At 53.2% G+C, this 15,274-nt stretch overlaps 1 protein-coding gene across 40 annotated transcripts in view; it reads right to left on the bottom strand.

The window, feature by feature from the left end:
- The window catches only part of LOC144283315 (uncharacterized), a 237,817-nt gene that overhangs the window by 183,307 nt on the left and 39,236 nt on the right, over nt 1–15,274 (bottom strand). Inside the window, exon 1 of one of the 40 annotated variants that reach the window (XR_013351783.1) lies at nt 13,470–13,525. The exons of the other annotated variants lie outside the window; for them this stretch is intronic. The gene's annotated coding sequence lies outside the window, so the exon portion shown is untranslated. Of the gene's footprint in view, nt 1–13,469; nt 13,526–15,274 lie in introns of those variants that run through there. 40 annotated transcript variants of the gene reach the window in all.

The following is a 15,274-nucleotide window of genomic DNA, read 5'->3' as shown; positions in this document are numbered from 1 at the left end:
CACCTGGATCCAAGGCCAGCAGGAAGAGCATTACCATCCCAATGGCTCTCCTTTGTCAGAGGAAGAAGGAGAGCAGCGGAAATGCAGGAAAACAAGAGCTGGTTCAGCAGAGCCCTTCCAGAACAGAGCATCCTCCAGGAGCACTAGGAGGCAGACATCTGCCAGCATCCCTCATTGTTATTCCAGCCTGGACCCCAGGACAGTTCGGTGGAATGTGCACCTCACGATCAGATAATGCTCCCCACGAAATTCCTCACCTCTCACCCCTCTCGCTGGAGGAGGGAGTGCTTGGGGGTGTTCCAGGTGTAGGAGCGGATGGTCGGGTTTGCACATAAAAGGGCTGGCAGGGGGAATCCCCGGGTGGCTCAGCGGTTTAGCCTTCGGCCCAGGGCCTGATCCTGGAGACCCGGGATCGAGTCCCACGACAGGCTCCCTGCATGGAGCCTGCTTCTCCCTCTGCCTCTGCATCCTTTCTGACAACGACACCCCGACAGAGGCCAAACGCAAGCCCAGGCAGCGTCCCCAGCCATTCCTCACATTTTGTGTGATGGAGCCCGAGGAGGACGGCGCAGGGCATCTGAGGCCAGAGGAGCCAGGCCCTGCACACAAGTTATTGCTCGGAGCCTCACCAGGTGAGCAGCCCACACTCGGCCCAGGTGATGAAGAAGACGGGAGCTGTCCAAGGTTGGGTTTAAGGAGGCAAGTCATCCTACACAGTGAACTCAAACCTCACACACTCACACTCACACACACACACACCCTTACAGACACAGTGTACCTTCTGCTAAAATGGCCCAGACTTCTAAAAGATAAACTTCAAGGCTCCCCATGTCTCTCGAACAGTGTGAAATACCTGTACAGGACTCCAGACAGGAGGCAAGACGCTTGCCTCTTTGGGCCTGGGTTTCCTTGCTGGTACAGTACAGGAGGCTGTCCATATAGAATATAACAATGCCAATGCCCTCCATAAATGCCTGTGCTCACAAGCAGATAGCCAAGCTTCCGGCACAAGCTAAGGTCTCTGAGGGGGCTTCTGACACTGCACCCCAGCCCCTCAGCAACAGCAGGCTCCTAGCTCCATGCTCTCAGTGCAAGTTCACCCAGACCCTACAGGGTTCTCCTGGTCCACCCTCTCTGTATTAGGCCAGCCTCCTCCTCCAGGCAGCCACCTACTTCACGCCCCTGTTCATCTCCAGGCTCCTAGCAGGCTCCTACCAGGCTGCAGGGGTGGGCAGTGCCTGCTTTCCAAGCGTGGATCAGCCTGGCCAAGACCTGAGCAGGTAAGCAGTGGGCCTCAGGTTGGGACCAGGGTCACCTCTATCCAGCCCCCTGGCTGATATCTTATCCCTGGGGCAGGAGCACAAAAGAGAATGGGGGTTTCCCTGCACATGCAGCTTCCAAGAGCCTTATCAGCAGACCTTGGACGTGCGTCCAGGAAAGACTGAGAAGGTGCTGGGCCCTGAGCAGGTGCAGAGCCATGGCTTCCAAGCACCTTAAAGAAATACCAAACTCCAACAGACCAAAAATTAAAACTTAAAAGAGCAGAGTGAGAGGGGAAGAGGTCCCAACATCTAATGCACCTTTAAGCTGCCCTGAGCCAAAGGTTGAGCTTTCAGAGGGAGAGGTAATGGGCGCTTGGCATTTACACAATATCTTTTGTCATACCGACCTCAGACCACCTGGTTACTCAAGCCGTCCCTGCCAGGCCACCAGGGAGGCTTTGGTCTCAGTCAACGGCGATCACACACAAATACAAGGTTGCCAGCCAGTGCCACACCGGAAAGGACACTTCCTTCTGACAGTCTCCAGCTGCCACTCCCTCATGGTGCAGGACACCAAGTGCGGCCATCAAATGCTGTGCCCACTGCATTAGCTTCCCCGGGTTGCCAGAACAAACCACCACAAGCTCATGCCTTCAATGCACACAAATTGACTATCTTACAGTTCTGGAGGGAAAACGTTCCAAGGGGGTCTCGCTGAGGGTCAGCAGAGCTACATTTCCTTTCTGGAGGCTCTGGAGGGGATTCCGGATTCCTTGCCTTTTCAATTTCTAGAGTCTGCTCGTACACCCTGGCTCATGGCCAGCAATGAGCCATCTAGAGAGAGAGCGCTAGCAGTGTTACTTCTTATATCGCTCTGACCTCTTCTGCCTTCCTCTTCCACTTTTAGGGACTCTTGTGATGACTTCAGACCCATCCAAAAAGCCAAGATAATCTCCCTAATATAAGGTCAGCCTTCATTCCACCTACAACCTGAATTCCCCTTGACCACATATTCACAGGTTCAGGGATTAGTATGCAAACATCTGGGGGCGGGGTAGGTGGGTGTTATCCCGCTGGCCACACCCATATGTTGGTGCCAAAGCCCAGGGTGCTTGCTGCTCAAGACCCACAAAGCCCCCAGGAAGGAAGACCCCCAGATTAGTACCTACCACTCCACCCCCCTGAAAAAGCCTGTCTGAACCTGATCTGATCCCAGAGGCTCTGGGATGGTCCCAACCACCCATCCATCCCCCACGCAAGAGGGAATGGGAACACCCAATTCCAGCAGGTGGGCTCTCTCCCCTCCCCTATGAGGCCTCCCCCATCCCTGCCCACCCAGGAACCAAGCATCTCAACCCACACGGAAGTTACCTGACCACCATGGAGAGACTTTCTCTCTCTCCCCACCCCCAGTGCAAACCCACACTCCACCTGTGGCTTCTGCTGCCAGCAGGATGCGCATTGGAATGATGCAACCAGAATTCCCAGAGAGTTTCATGCCCCAGCTTGTGACAAAGAAAGCTTCTTTTTCCTTCTACAGCAGTCCTGGGGGACACCATTCTGGGTGCAGCACGGGTACCGCCAAGCAGAGGTCACAGCTGGCTGTCACTTGGCACTCACCTAGAAACCAGTCCCAACCTTTCCCCTAGATCTCACTCTGTCCTCACTGAGCCAGAGTAACCCAGAATGACCGATGCCAGTGGGGCATGGGGACAAGGCCTGTCAGGCCAGCCAACCTTTGCTCTGCTCACCCAGGTACCAAAGCAAACCCTGACTATAGGTGCAAAGCCTCCTGGAGAATCAAACCAGCCGCACCCACACCACGTCCACACTAGGTGGCCTTAGGCAAGTCACTTTACAACTCTGGGTATTCATTTCCAAGCACTACAAAGGGACTTAGGTAACACCTATGATGCTCGGTTCCTGCCCTCAAGAAGATCCACATCCCTTGAGAAGAACTGAGAAGCAGACAGCAAACAAATGTTGGCACGAATATCCATGGAGTTAAAAATAAAAACTGCTGCAGACGCTGTGATTGGATAAGTCCACCCACCCCCCATGGGTAGTTAATCTGTGGGTTCCAGGTGGAGGTCCTGAAGAGGTGACACACGGACCCGGGAAATTAGCAGGGTTTATAATTTGTTTATGAAGAAAGGAAGAGAGAAGAGAGAAGCTCCCTTGGGAAATACCACTTACCTGAGAACTTTTAAAATTGGCAACTGCCCAGATTAATGAGATAGGTCCTGCATTCACTTGCAAAACATGATTTTGCTACCACAATCAGATGCAGATTTGTAAAGAAATGCACCCCATGGAAATGGAGGAGCCCCTTCCTGGAAGGGCATGCCTAACAAAGAGTCTAGTGGGGCTCCCCATTCCCATCTGCAAAATTCACGGGTTATTCAAAACAGATCTTACAAATCAATGAGAAAAAAACTGCTAACACCCCAAAGGAAATGACCAGTTGACAAAACACAAACAGGTAATACACATGAAAAGCTGGTCAGTCACACCGGGAGGTCAAAGAAAATCTACAAGGACATCGTTTTCTTTGTTTGGAGGCTTGTGCCCGTCGCAGGCCTTCACCCTTCACTCCTACGGTAGGGTTTGTCGCATTCATCAGAAATGTTCCAATCCTAGGGCACAGTCTCGCTAGCCCTTCTGAGCACTGTCTGTGGAGTGATGGCCAGTGAAATATTCCTCAAAGGAAAACTGACACAATACATCAAGACTCCATGGGGGCGCCTGGGTGGCTCAGTGGATTAAGCATCTGCCCCCAGCTCAGGTGAGGATCCCAGGTTTTTGGGATCAAGCCCCATATCGGGCTCCCTGCTCAGTGGGGAACCGGCTTCTCCCTCTCCCTCTCGCACCCCTTGCTTGTGCGCTTGCTCTCTCTCTCTCTCTCTCTCTCTCTGTCAAATAAAATATTTTTTAAAAATAATAAACCTTAAAAAAAGAAGACTCCATAAAACTCCTCATACCTTGCAGGGGGCAGGCGGCTGTGCCAAGGAAACAGCCAGAGATGCATGAAAAGGTGTGTGTGTTGTAACAAGCAAACAGAGGAAAACGTGAGTGCCTGGCAGTGCTGACCTGGCTAGTGAGCATGACGTCAGTCATGTTCCCACAGCCTGCGCACATGGGCTCTGCGCTGTCATCGTGGGCAAGGCACTTTTTTTTTAAGATTGTATTTATTTTATTTGAGAGAGAGTGCGCATGAGCAGGAGGGAAAGGGAGAGGGAGAAGCAGGTTCCCTGCTGGGCAAGGAGCCCTACATGGGGCTCATGGGGCTCATGGGGCTCGATCCCAGGACCTGGAGATCATGACCTAAGCAGAAGGCAGCTGCTTAAGCAACTGAGCCACCCAGGCGCCCCTAAGGGGTGGGAGGCATCTTGACAGACTGTCCTCACTTCACCCTCACAGAGAAAGCTCAACCCCACGAGAAAGGACGCACAACTTAGAAGATCTTTCTTGCACAGGTGCATGATCACAGAGGGGAAAGCTGCTCAAAACAAGTTTTTAAAACTTTGAAAGGCATGGGGAAATGGTCATGAGAGAATGTTTAAGTGAGCCAAGTCAAAACACGGAGCCATATGGAAACAGGAAGCAAGATGCCAGGAGTGGCTACTGCCCAGCATCAGGAGGAATATAGGTGATCTGCCTTTTGGCTTTATTTTTTTTTCTGTTTTTATCGTCTGCCTGTATTCACACATAAGCATGCTGGGGGGGGGGGTGGCTGTTAAGTTCCCCCCACTTCTGTGGCAGAGGCCTGAGTGATGGTGGATCTGAAGGCTCCCGCCAGCCTCAAGAAGTCATTCACCCTCCAAGAGTCAATTCAAACAGTTCTCCAGTGGAACCTGCCTGAGGCCCCCCAAGCTGAACCCGCTCTCCCCTCCATGGTCCAGTGTGCTCCAGTTAATACTTCCATTAGTGCCTCCTATGCTGTGTGTACGAAAAGGACTTAATGACGCGCTGAGCTTCCTCCCAGAATATGAACTAGCATGCGGAGCAGCGACCTTGCTGGCTCTTACCCATCCGTGCACCTCCAGAGCCAGGCCCAGGGCTGGTACCCAGTAGGGAGTCGATGGCTGTCATATGGGTGGAAGGGCAGCTGGGCGGAGGGGCAGCTCAGCGGGGTCAAAGGGTCGTTGTGTGGGATGAAATAGAGAGGGATGGCTGGAAGAAAAAGCACACAGAAGGGTGGAAGGAAGCAGAGAAGTACGGATGGAAGCATGGAGAAGAAAGGAATCGCTAGGTGAAATCCCTAGGGAAGAGGTGAGGAGGGGGTGCCTCACCAACATGACAGCAGCAGACCAAAGAGAAGGCAGGCTGGTGACAGGTCCACAGTGACATCCCAGAGTTCATGTCTTGACGTTTCCGTGCGGAGGGCACTGGGCAAGGAGGCTTCCCTGCGCTTCAGAAGGTCACGCAGCAGGAGGGGGAGAAACAGCCACATGGCAAAGTGATCAACCCCACAGGAGGGCGAGTGCTCCAGAGCTAGAACCTGGCTCTCAATTCCTCTTGTTGAGCAGACTACCTGCCGGCAGGCAGTCTCCCCGGTGGGTCCCCCCTGGTGCTCCTCTAGCTCCTAAGCTCCCCAGAATCCTTTCTCTAAATGTTCCCACCTCCCCGCCCTCTCCCTGGCTTCAGAAGGCACCTTGGGGAGCAGCCCGTTCCTGGCCCCATACCGCACCCCAGCGCCCACAACTGGGAACCCGTGTTGCCAGGAGCCCTCCTTCCCGCAGCACCACCAGCCACCACCAAAACCTGCTCCTCTCCTGGTCGCCGGGCAACCAGCTGCTGGGGGCTCTGGGAGGTCACCCGCCCGGATTCCCCGCAGACCACTCGCCACAGTCCCTGGGGCACTGTTGCACCCACGGGGCCCCACGTGAAAGGAGGAGTCCACCGGCTTGTATGTCACCAGCCATCATGCCTGGGGCTCACCACACCCAGGGAACGCAAGCTTAAGGAATGGGGAGATGACACATTCAAGGAGAGAAGAAAAAGGGATCTCCCCTCAGGACTCGTGACTCAGCTTCTCTACTTGTAGGGACAAAGAAACAGATCATTGCTGAGGGCCTCCTGTGTACCAGGCACTTCATACATGAGAGTCTCATTTGACAACCTTTGACCTGGTTGGTATCACACCCATTTTACGGATAAGGAAACTGAGGCTAGGGCAGGATAGATTAACACCCTGCCCAAGATCAACCCCAGGTGTGACTTTGCAGTGATTCCCGGATCGAAGTTCAGCACTAACCCCGTGTGTGCTCAACTGAATGGGGTAACATGAGGGCGGGAGGTCTGCATGAAATGAAATACGGGGCAGTACATGTAAGCACTTCTTAGCAAGAGCTTGGTGGATTATCTGAGGCCTATGACATGGGGCCAAGGCACAGTGAGGAGCACCAGGCCTGGGCTCCACCCTCCAGGCCTAACTGCAGGCTGGCCCTGCCCCTTACGAGCTGCTTACCGAGCTGCTTCATCTCTGAAAGGGATGAGGACAGTACACCTCCCCGTTAGCTTTTTGTTAAGAATTAGATAGGTTAATAAAGAAAGGTACTTTGGCATAAGCCCGGCACATAGAAAACCCCAATTGATGGCTACTATAGGACAGCTGCCGTGTTTCCAAGTCAATCTGACACGCCAGCCGGGACCTGCACACTCCCCTTCTCCACCAACGCCCTCCCTGGTCCTCCGGCCTGTGTCCAGAGTGGACAGCAGATACAAGAAATTCCTCCATGAAGAGAGGTGTCTACTCTCATCTTTCTAGAAACATGAAGTCATTGTTCGCCTCTACTACGTTGGATAGAGAGGTGGGCCTAAGAAATATTTCACAGAAAGAAAAAAAATATTTCACAGGATGAGCAAGGTTATAAGTGACAACTGGCATGTGGCTCCCATGGGGGAGGCCGGGGAAAGGGCCGGATGGTGGGGGCTGGACAGAGGCGATCGTCAGAGGCAGCTTGTTCAGCTGCAGCCAGGGTGGCGGCCGTGCCAATGGGACCCCTCCCCATCCCAAGTCAGGCCAGAAATCCCACTCTCTACATAAAGTGGATGGAGAGTATCCTTAGGGATTTCACCCCCAGGCCCACCAAAACCCTATCTGTGGAGCCCATTTGGCCCTAAGCCACATTTCAGGCTGAGGCCAGCAGCTGTAAGGGTCTCAGCTCAGAGCACAGAGGCAGAGGGTGGGAACACCTGGAGGCCTTACCCACAGAGTCAGGGTCTGACCTCAAAGGGGTTCTGCAGCCTCACCTGGGAAGCTCACTCCAAATGCAGGTTCTAAGCCTTCAGCCCCCAGCGGGTGTCCCTGCCCCCAGGAGACATGGGGGCTGTGCTTTAGAAACCCTGATCCAGGACAACCACCTCTCCCCTTCTGTAAGAGACAGCTGAGACCAGCAGAAAGTAAGTGTCCCCCTCCCCCACCAAAGTCACCGACTAGAGGAGGGTACCTCTGAAACCTGAAGCTTAGGCCCAAGATACCTCCCCAGCACCCTACAGCCTCAACACAGACTTCCCCTCTGGGTCAGAGAGCTGCCCAGTTTCTCCTGAGCAAGCCCCATCCCCACCCCAGCTCCCAGCCGGCACCCTCAGAGGCACCCTGGGAGGCCCTCCCAGTCAGGGCCTTGGTCAGGGTCTCAGCTGCTGCTTTCTCAGTCCATGGATGAGGTCCATCCAACTCCCCAGTCTGGCCCTCAGGGCTCAGCATGCCCGCTCAATCCACAGTGACAGCAGGGCTCCCAATGACACTTTTGTTTCCTTTTAATAGTGGGCTACCTACAAGGTTGACAGCTGCCTTCCTCGGGAAAGATCCCAGCAGCCAAGAGGCAAAGAGGCAAAGAAAAAAGAGGGAAGGAGGGAGAGGGAGAGAGAGAGAGAGAGAGAGAACAAACTCAGTCTCACAGTGAACGGAGGTCTGGGCTCCAATCCCTACCCTAACACGCCAGCCCGTGGATCTGTGACTCTGAGCCAGTGTCTGCTCCCCTAAACCCTCAGTTTCATCAACCATGAAACAGGTAGAAGGCCAGTGTCTGACGTCTATGGGTCAAGAGCAGAATTAATAAAGGGCAGCAGGTTGTCAACACACAGATGTTATTATTGTATCTGCTCCCACAGAGTGGGGTGGGTTTTCAAGGTCACTGCCAAGAGGCCCACAAAATACACAAGACACGGGAGACCTGTGTGCACCTCCCGAGCCTGCCAGGGCGTGAGACCCGCCACCCATCGATCGCCCCGATCTCGCCGGATCTCGCCGGTCTGCTCCCGCCCGAGCTTGCTTCATCTGCCCACGGCTTGCCCTTTCCCGTAACTCAGCTGCTGACTTGAGTCAAGCTCTTGGATTCTGGATCTCAAAGGAGCACAGCTGACGGGGGCGGGGTCTGTAAAGGGATCAGGATGCAAGAGACCTTGAGGGTGGCCAAAGGCAGAGAGGGTCAAACACCCATTTGGCCCAGGAGGGTCCCACAAAGGACTTGCTGTTGCGGACAGGGTTGCTGCCCCCGTGACTCAGAGGCCACACTGCCGGGCAGTGACTCAGCACCCCAGTGCAGAGCTGGGCCGGCCCAGCGCCCCGGAGCTGCCTCCAAAGCAGGGGTCCCGTGCCAGCCCAGCGGGGTGCGAGTCAGCCCAGAGGAATGCCCTCTCCTCCCACCCGCCTGTGCCCACTGCTGTCGACTCACGAGGCTGGCATCCCGGGGCGGCACGTGATCCACCTGTCCCAATGCCAGGGTAAACAGGCGGGCACAGGAGCCCGGCTTCCTGGCCGCGGGGTGAGGTCATGCCTGCACAGGGTGACCAGGATGGAGGGTGGGCAGCGCGGGGCAGGAAATGGCTGGGATGCCAGGATGCCGGCACACTGGCTGTGGGGCTGGGCAGACAAGAGCCAGGCAGAGAAATGACAGGCTTGCAGGACCATGAAGGGCAGCACTGGAGCATGCCCCTGAGAGACGGTGACAATCAGTGGGGTAGATGATTCTAGGTAGCATTCAGAGGTTTGAATAGCATCGGGCGCCCTCCCTCCCTCCCTGGATCCCTCTCTTCCTCCTCCCCTCCTCCTCCTCCACAATCTCTCCCTCCCTTCTTCCCTTCCCCCGCCCCAATGCACTTTTACAGAGTTCAGCCACAACTGCTTCCCCAGCATTTGAGGTCACACAGCGCGCCTACAGAAAGCCTCTGCCCCTAGCAGCAGGCAGCACCCTTAAGAAAACCTGAGCCTCTACCAGCACAACTCCGCCTCCACCCCAACCAACACCCCCACTCCACCCCCACCCCTTGCTCCACTTCCCCTCTCAAAATTCCTGTCACTCACCAGCCACCTCTTCCAAGAAGCCCTCCAGGAACCCTGAGGGCAGCCCTTCACTTTCTCCTGCCTGGCCTCCTTCTGGGGCACTGACTCACCTACTCACACTTTCACTCTTGCTCTGGGTTTCTATTGCTATTGATGCTGCCAGAGATTGTATCTTGCCTCCTCACCCGGAGCCCAGGTTCTGGAGGACCTGCTGCCCATGCACCACATCCACTTCTCGGCTCTGACCGACGTAAGGTCTTGTGCACGGTCGATGCTCATAACCTTGTGCCACCCACTCTTTCTAATCTGAAGTCTAGACAGCATGAGAGAGAACCCTGTGTTTTCCCAGCAACCCTAAGCTGCCAAAGTCACACTCAGTTGCTGTCTACTACGCACCTCTTCCACGCAGCTAGCTGGACACTGCACTAGACGCTATGGAAACAGAAAGGACCAGACCCAGGGGCCCTGCCCTCAGGAGGCCCCACTGCCACAGGAGAGCAGCCAGGTTCCCTGTGGGAAGAGCTGTGAACAGGGCTGGCACCAGCCTGCTATGGGGATGGGAAGAAAGAAGGGCAGGGCAAGCCTCCGCTAATAGGAATAAAGGTCCGACAACAGCAGCTCACACTTACTGAGCCCTTAGTTTGTGCCAAGGGCTTTACCTCCCTTAACCCTCAGGCACCATACTGTCTACTTTACCTTTGTTAATTCATTTAAAACCCCAACCCTTTTAGGAGACATCCTGTTATGTCACAGATGAGAAAGCTGAGGACCAGAGAGGTTAATGTCATACTGAAGATCACACAGCAAGATAAGAACCGAGGCAGGCTAGCGCCAGGGTCCATGCACTAACCATCATACACCTCACTGCCTCTTGCTCCAAAGCTTCCAAGCAGGGGGGAATGTGCTGAGCCTAATTTAGATGACCCACCCAAGTGCCCAGGTGTCACACAAACATCCCACTGGGCTCACAGCCCCTTGCAGCGGACCAGAGTCAGCACCACGTGGTTCCATGACTCCTCCCAGTTGCCTAGTTCCTGCAGACCTGCTCAGTTCCAGCTGCAGATACTGCTGCTTCACTTGGGACTCTACACAAAGTCAACACAATTCATCAAGGCAATTCCTGCGGCTACGACTCAGCCCCAAGAAGCCTAAAACCAGAGATCAAGGCAGCTTCCCCAGTGCCTCTGAGCCTGGGAGGTACAGTTGCCCCAAATCACAAAGAGTTGGCCCACAGGCAGCCTGGCTCCGGGTCGTCCTTGTCAGGCGCAGAGTGAGCTCTAAGCACCAGGAAATCTCGAGGAGCCTTCACCTAAGTGACTTCACCAACCTCAGTGCAGGAGCAGAGACCATGTCACAGCCTGAGAGACTGGGCCAGAGAAACAATCAGTCCCTCCCCTGAAGCCAGTCGCACTGAAAAACAGGGGCAGAACATGAGGAGCTCACGGGACCCCTCATCCCAGTCTCACTTCTGCATGGAGAACCAGGGTCTGCTTACCTGGTGGGAGCCTCCTAACCTCCCTCCTAGTGAATCAAGTCTCGCCTGTGACTCCAGACCCTTGCTCCAAATTCACTCGCCAAAAGGCTGAGACTGAGCAACTCCTGCTACTGAGTCCCGAGACTCTCACCCCACACCTGGCCTGCGTCCCTCCACTGGAGGCGAAAATGCCACATCCAGGAAATCCCTCTGCTCCTGATTAGAGCCCCAGGGACTGCACACCAATCACGTGCCTGGGCCAAGGATCTTCCTTCTGACCAGAAGCCTGCAAGGTGCATACTATCACCCGCAGCAGGCAGATGAGGGCAGATGAGGACCACGAGGAGGTCCTCTCAGGTTAAGCAACCAGGTCTCTCGGCGTGGGACGGATTTCAGATTAGGAACTCAGGAGTAGCCGAAAGACATGGCCCTGTCTTCCCACAAAACTACAGTGAGTCCCAAAGAAAAAAACCACCAGGAAAGGAGATTCACCCCCAAATGTATCTCCTAGACCAACACTTTACAGAAGAGGTTACTATGGAAAAATAAGTCAGGGGCGCCTGGAAGGCCCAGGTTGGGCATCCGACCTGAGGTTTCAGCTCAGGGTCTTGAGATCAAACCCTGCATCGGGACCACACGCTCAGCCAGGAGTCTGCTGGAGTTTCTCTTTCTCCCTCTGCCTACCCCCTCCCCATGCTCACACACACGCTCTCCCCCCCCAAATAAAATCTCCTAAAAAGTTAGTAAGTTATTCGCGACACCCTATTCACCCCCCCAGTAAAAGTTTTATATTTAAAATTTAGGAGAGAGGGATGCCTGGGTGGCTCAGCAGTTGATTATCTGCCTTCAGCTCAGGTTGTGGTCCCAGGATCCAGGATCGAGTCCCGCATCGGGCTCCCTGCGAGGAGCTTGCTTCTCCCTCTGCCTGTGTCTCTGCCTCTCTCTCTCTCTCTCCTCTGTGTTTCTCATGAATAAATAAGTAAAATCTTTTAAAAAAAATTCCCTTTATTTAAAATAAATAAATAAATAAAAATAAAAATAAAAATAAAATTTAGGAGAGATTCTCCACTCACCTACCTCAGTTTTGTTTTGTTTTTTTATTCCTTCTGTAGTCTTGTTTCAAAATAAAATGTTTAGAAATTTTTCTGTAACAGTGTTTTCTTAAGACAAAGGGACTCTGACCCATCACTGAGTCTGCCCAAGAACTAAAGGACAAACATTCATATACCAGTCCTACACTGCTCAATCCCATGTGCAGACACTCCTCTGAAAACTGCCGTGGGCTCCAGCAAAGATCAAGCAAAGTGACCATTCTTAACATCTGCAAAGGCTACTCTGCACCGGTCCACATGATTGCTGCGCGGGTTATGAGCCAAGTCACAGTGCTTGGTAATCTATATGAATCGGCTATTTTTATTACCAGGTATCCTTTTTTTTCTTTTTCTTTTAGGGTTTTATTTTTACGTAATCTCTGTACCCACTGCGGGGCTCAAACTTACAATCGCAAGATCAAGAGTCGCATGCTCTCCTGACTAAGCCCGCCCAGGCACCCCTAGATATCTTTTCTAGGGTCCCTGGCCAGGAATAAGACATCATCAACAAAAGCACAGAGGTGTGCCCCAACAGGTACGTGTGGCCTGCCTGCGTTCCAGGTCAAGCCTCAAACACTGTATCAGGGAAACCAGAGATCAAAAATCTTTTACAATCTTACAAAATCTTTTACAAAAATCTTTTACAAAGTAAAGGTTCCTTGTGAATGCCAAAGAGCTGCTCCTCAATGACCTATTTTGTAAACTGGATGTCTGACCAGCAGCTGCCTACAAGAGAGGCTCACCTTTGCCTCACTGCCCCTTAAAGAAGTTTCTAGTCCCCAACAGCCTGCGCACAGCCACGCGAGCCTCTTGCCCACACTCCCACATACACGCGTGCGCACACACACACAAGCACCCACGCGAAGGCACACACAAGCACACAGAGTCTTACTCCTTTCTTATTTTCCAGTGTCCCTGGTTCTTCTTCCACCCCCTTTTACCTTGCCAGCCAGCCAGGAGTGTGACAACAGATACCTCTTGGGGATGATGACAACGGAGCCCTGGGATAGGGCCCCAAGAACTTCCACAGGATCCTACCTTTAATCTGATTGAAAACCAGTCTTTCCACCTCCTGGGGAACACCTTGTTCCGAAAGGTGGCCAGGCTGCAGGTTCTTTTACCCTCAGAGACTCAAAGGATTCAAGCCTAGGAGGAACCCAGAAGATTTCCCACCCCGGGCTTAGCCCGGCTCCATCCTCAAACCACCCTGACCGCACCACACAGAGACCCTGAGGAGGTCTAAGGAAAGGAACAGAAAGTAGTCTGGCTGCAGCACTGGCCCTACTGGGCCAGGAGGAACCCCTCCAGGGTGTCCCACCCCCCCACCACACCCCCGCCCCGGGCTCAGCAGTTACCGATGTCTGTTCTCCATCCCCCTTCCCTTGTCCTTGACAACCTCATAAAAGATCACACATGCTTCCTGCTGAGCCAGGGCAGCTCTCCGCAGCCAATCAGGATCGGCCCAGGAATGAGACCATTTGCCATCCCTTTCTTGGCAACTCAGAGTCTGCGGGGGGGGGGGGGGGGGGGGGGGGGTGCCCTGGCTTCTGTCCTCCAGCTGTGTCTCCAATCCTAGCGCCTCAAAGCCCACGTCCACACAAATGGAGCTAGGACTTCACTCCATTTCTTGCGCCCAGCAACATCCCAGAGATCCTTCCCACGCCTGTGCAGCACCACCCCTGCCTGTGGGCTGTGCCACATGTGGGGTCCTACCATGTACCAGCTGCGGGCACCTGGGCACAGCTCTAACCTCTCTGACCCTCAGGCCTCTCATCTGTAGACAGAAGTAACTCATAGGCTATTGAGACAATCAAATGAGGCCATAAATTTTTTCCCACTTCTTTTAATTTTTTATTAAATAATCTCTATGCCCAATGTGGGGCTCGAGACCCTGAGATCACCAGTCACATGCTCTACCAACTGAGCCAGCCAGTGACTTACTTTTAAGATTTTATTTATACATTTGAGAGAGAGAGAGCATGAGCAAGGAGAGGAGCAGAGGGAGAAGCAGACTCCTCCCTGCGCAGGGAGCCCAACACATGGGGCTTAATCCCAGGACCCTGGGATCATGACCTGAGCTGAAGGCAGACGCTTGCTTAACTGACTGAGCCACCCAGGTGCTCCTCCACCACTTACTTTTAAACAAACAAATTTTTAGAATAGTTTAAGATTTTACAGAGAAATTGTTAGTACAGAAAGTTCCCGTATATTCTGCTCCCCGTTTCCCCTACTATTATCCTTTAATATGAGGATTTCTTACCAAATAAGAAACCAATATTGACATATTATTATGAGCTGAAGTCTAACACGATTCAGATTTTCGGAGTCTTTTCCTAATGTCCCCCTTCTGTTCCAGGAGCTCACCCAGGATCTCACATTACACTGAGTCCTCATGTCTCCTTAGGCTCTCCTTGGCCTGTGGCAGTTTCTCAGATTTTCCTTGTTCTCGGTGATCTTGCCAGTTTTGAGGAGTACTTACTGATCAAAGTATTTTGTAAATGTCCCTCCACTGGGATTGGTAGAAGGCTTGTTGATGCTAACGATGTGATAAGAAATGGCACTCTGCCATTGTGGTTCTCCTCCCCCAAACCGACAATCCCAGCCTAACCACCAGAAGGTCATGGATTTTTTTAATTAAATGTATAATAGGTAATACAGGGATCCCTGGGTGGCGCAGCGGTTTGGCGCCTGCCTTTGGCCCAGGGCGTGATCCTGGAGACCCGGGATCGAATCCCACGTCCGGGCTCCCGGTGCATGGAGCCTGCTTCTCCCTCTGCCTGTGTCTCTGCCTCTCTCTCTCTCTCTCTCTCTCTCTATGTAACTATCATAAATAAATAAAAATTAAAAAAAATAGGTAATACATTCGACATGGTTCAAAATCCAAATAACACCCAAAGATACATAATCGAAAGTCCCCCCGACCCCGTACCCCTTCCTCCACACGCCCAGACAGCCTGCCACCTGCAGGTTGGTTTCTGTATCCTTACAGAATTTGGGCACATATAAATCCTTACACATCCCTTCTGCACACATACACTTCTTCCACAAAAGGTGGCTAGCTGTCCTCACTATTCTGCACTTTGGTTGTTTTTTTTTTGGTTTTTTGGGGGGTTTTTTTTGCAACAACATACCCGAAGATCTGCCCACGTCCTGTCCAAAG

Source organism: Canis aureus, chromosome 14 (genome assembly GCF_053574225.1).
Source record: "Canis aureus isolate CA01 chromosome 14, VMU_Caureus_v.1.0, whole genome shotgun sequence".
NCBI lineage: Eukaryota > Metazoa > Chordata > Mammalia > Carnivora > Canidae > Canis > Canis aureus.
Note: the sequence above shows the minus strand (reverse complement) of the source record. Positions and strands in the feature narration are given on the sequence as shown.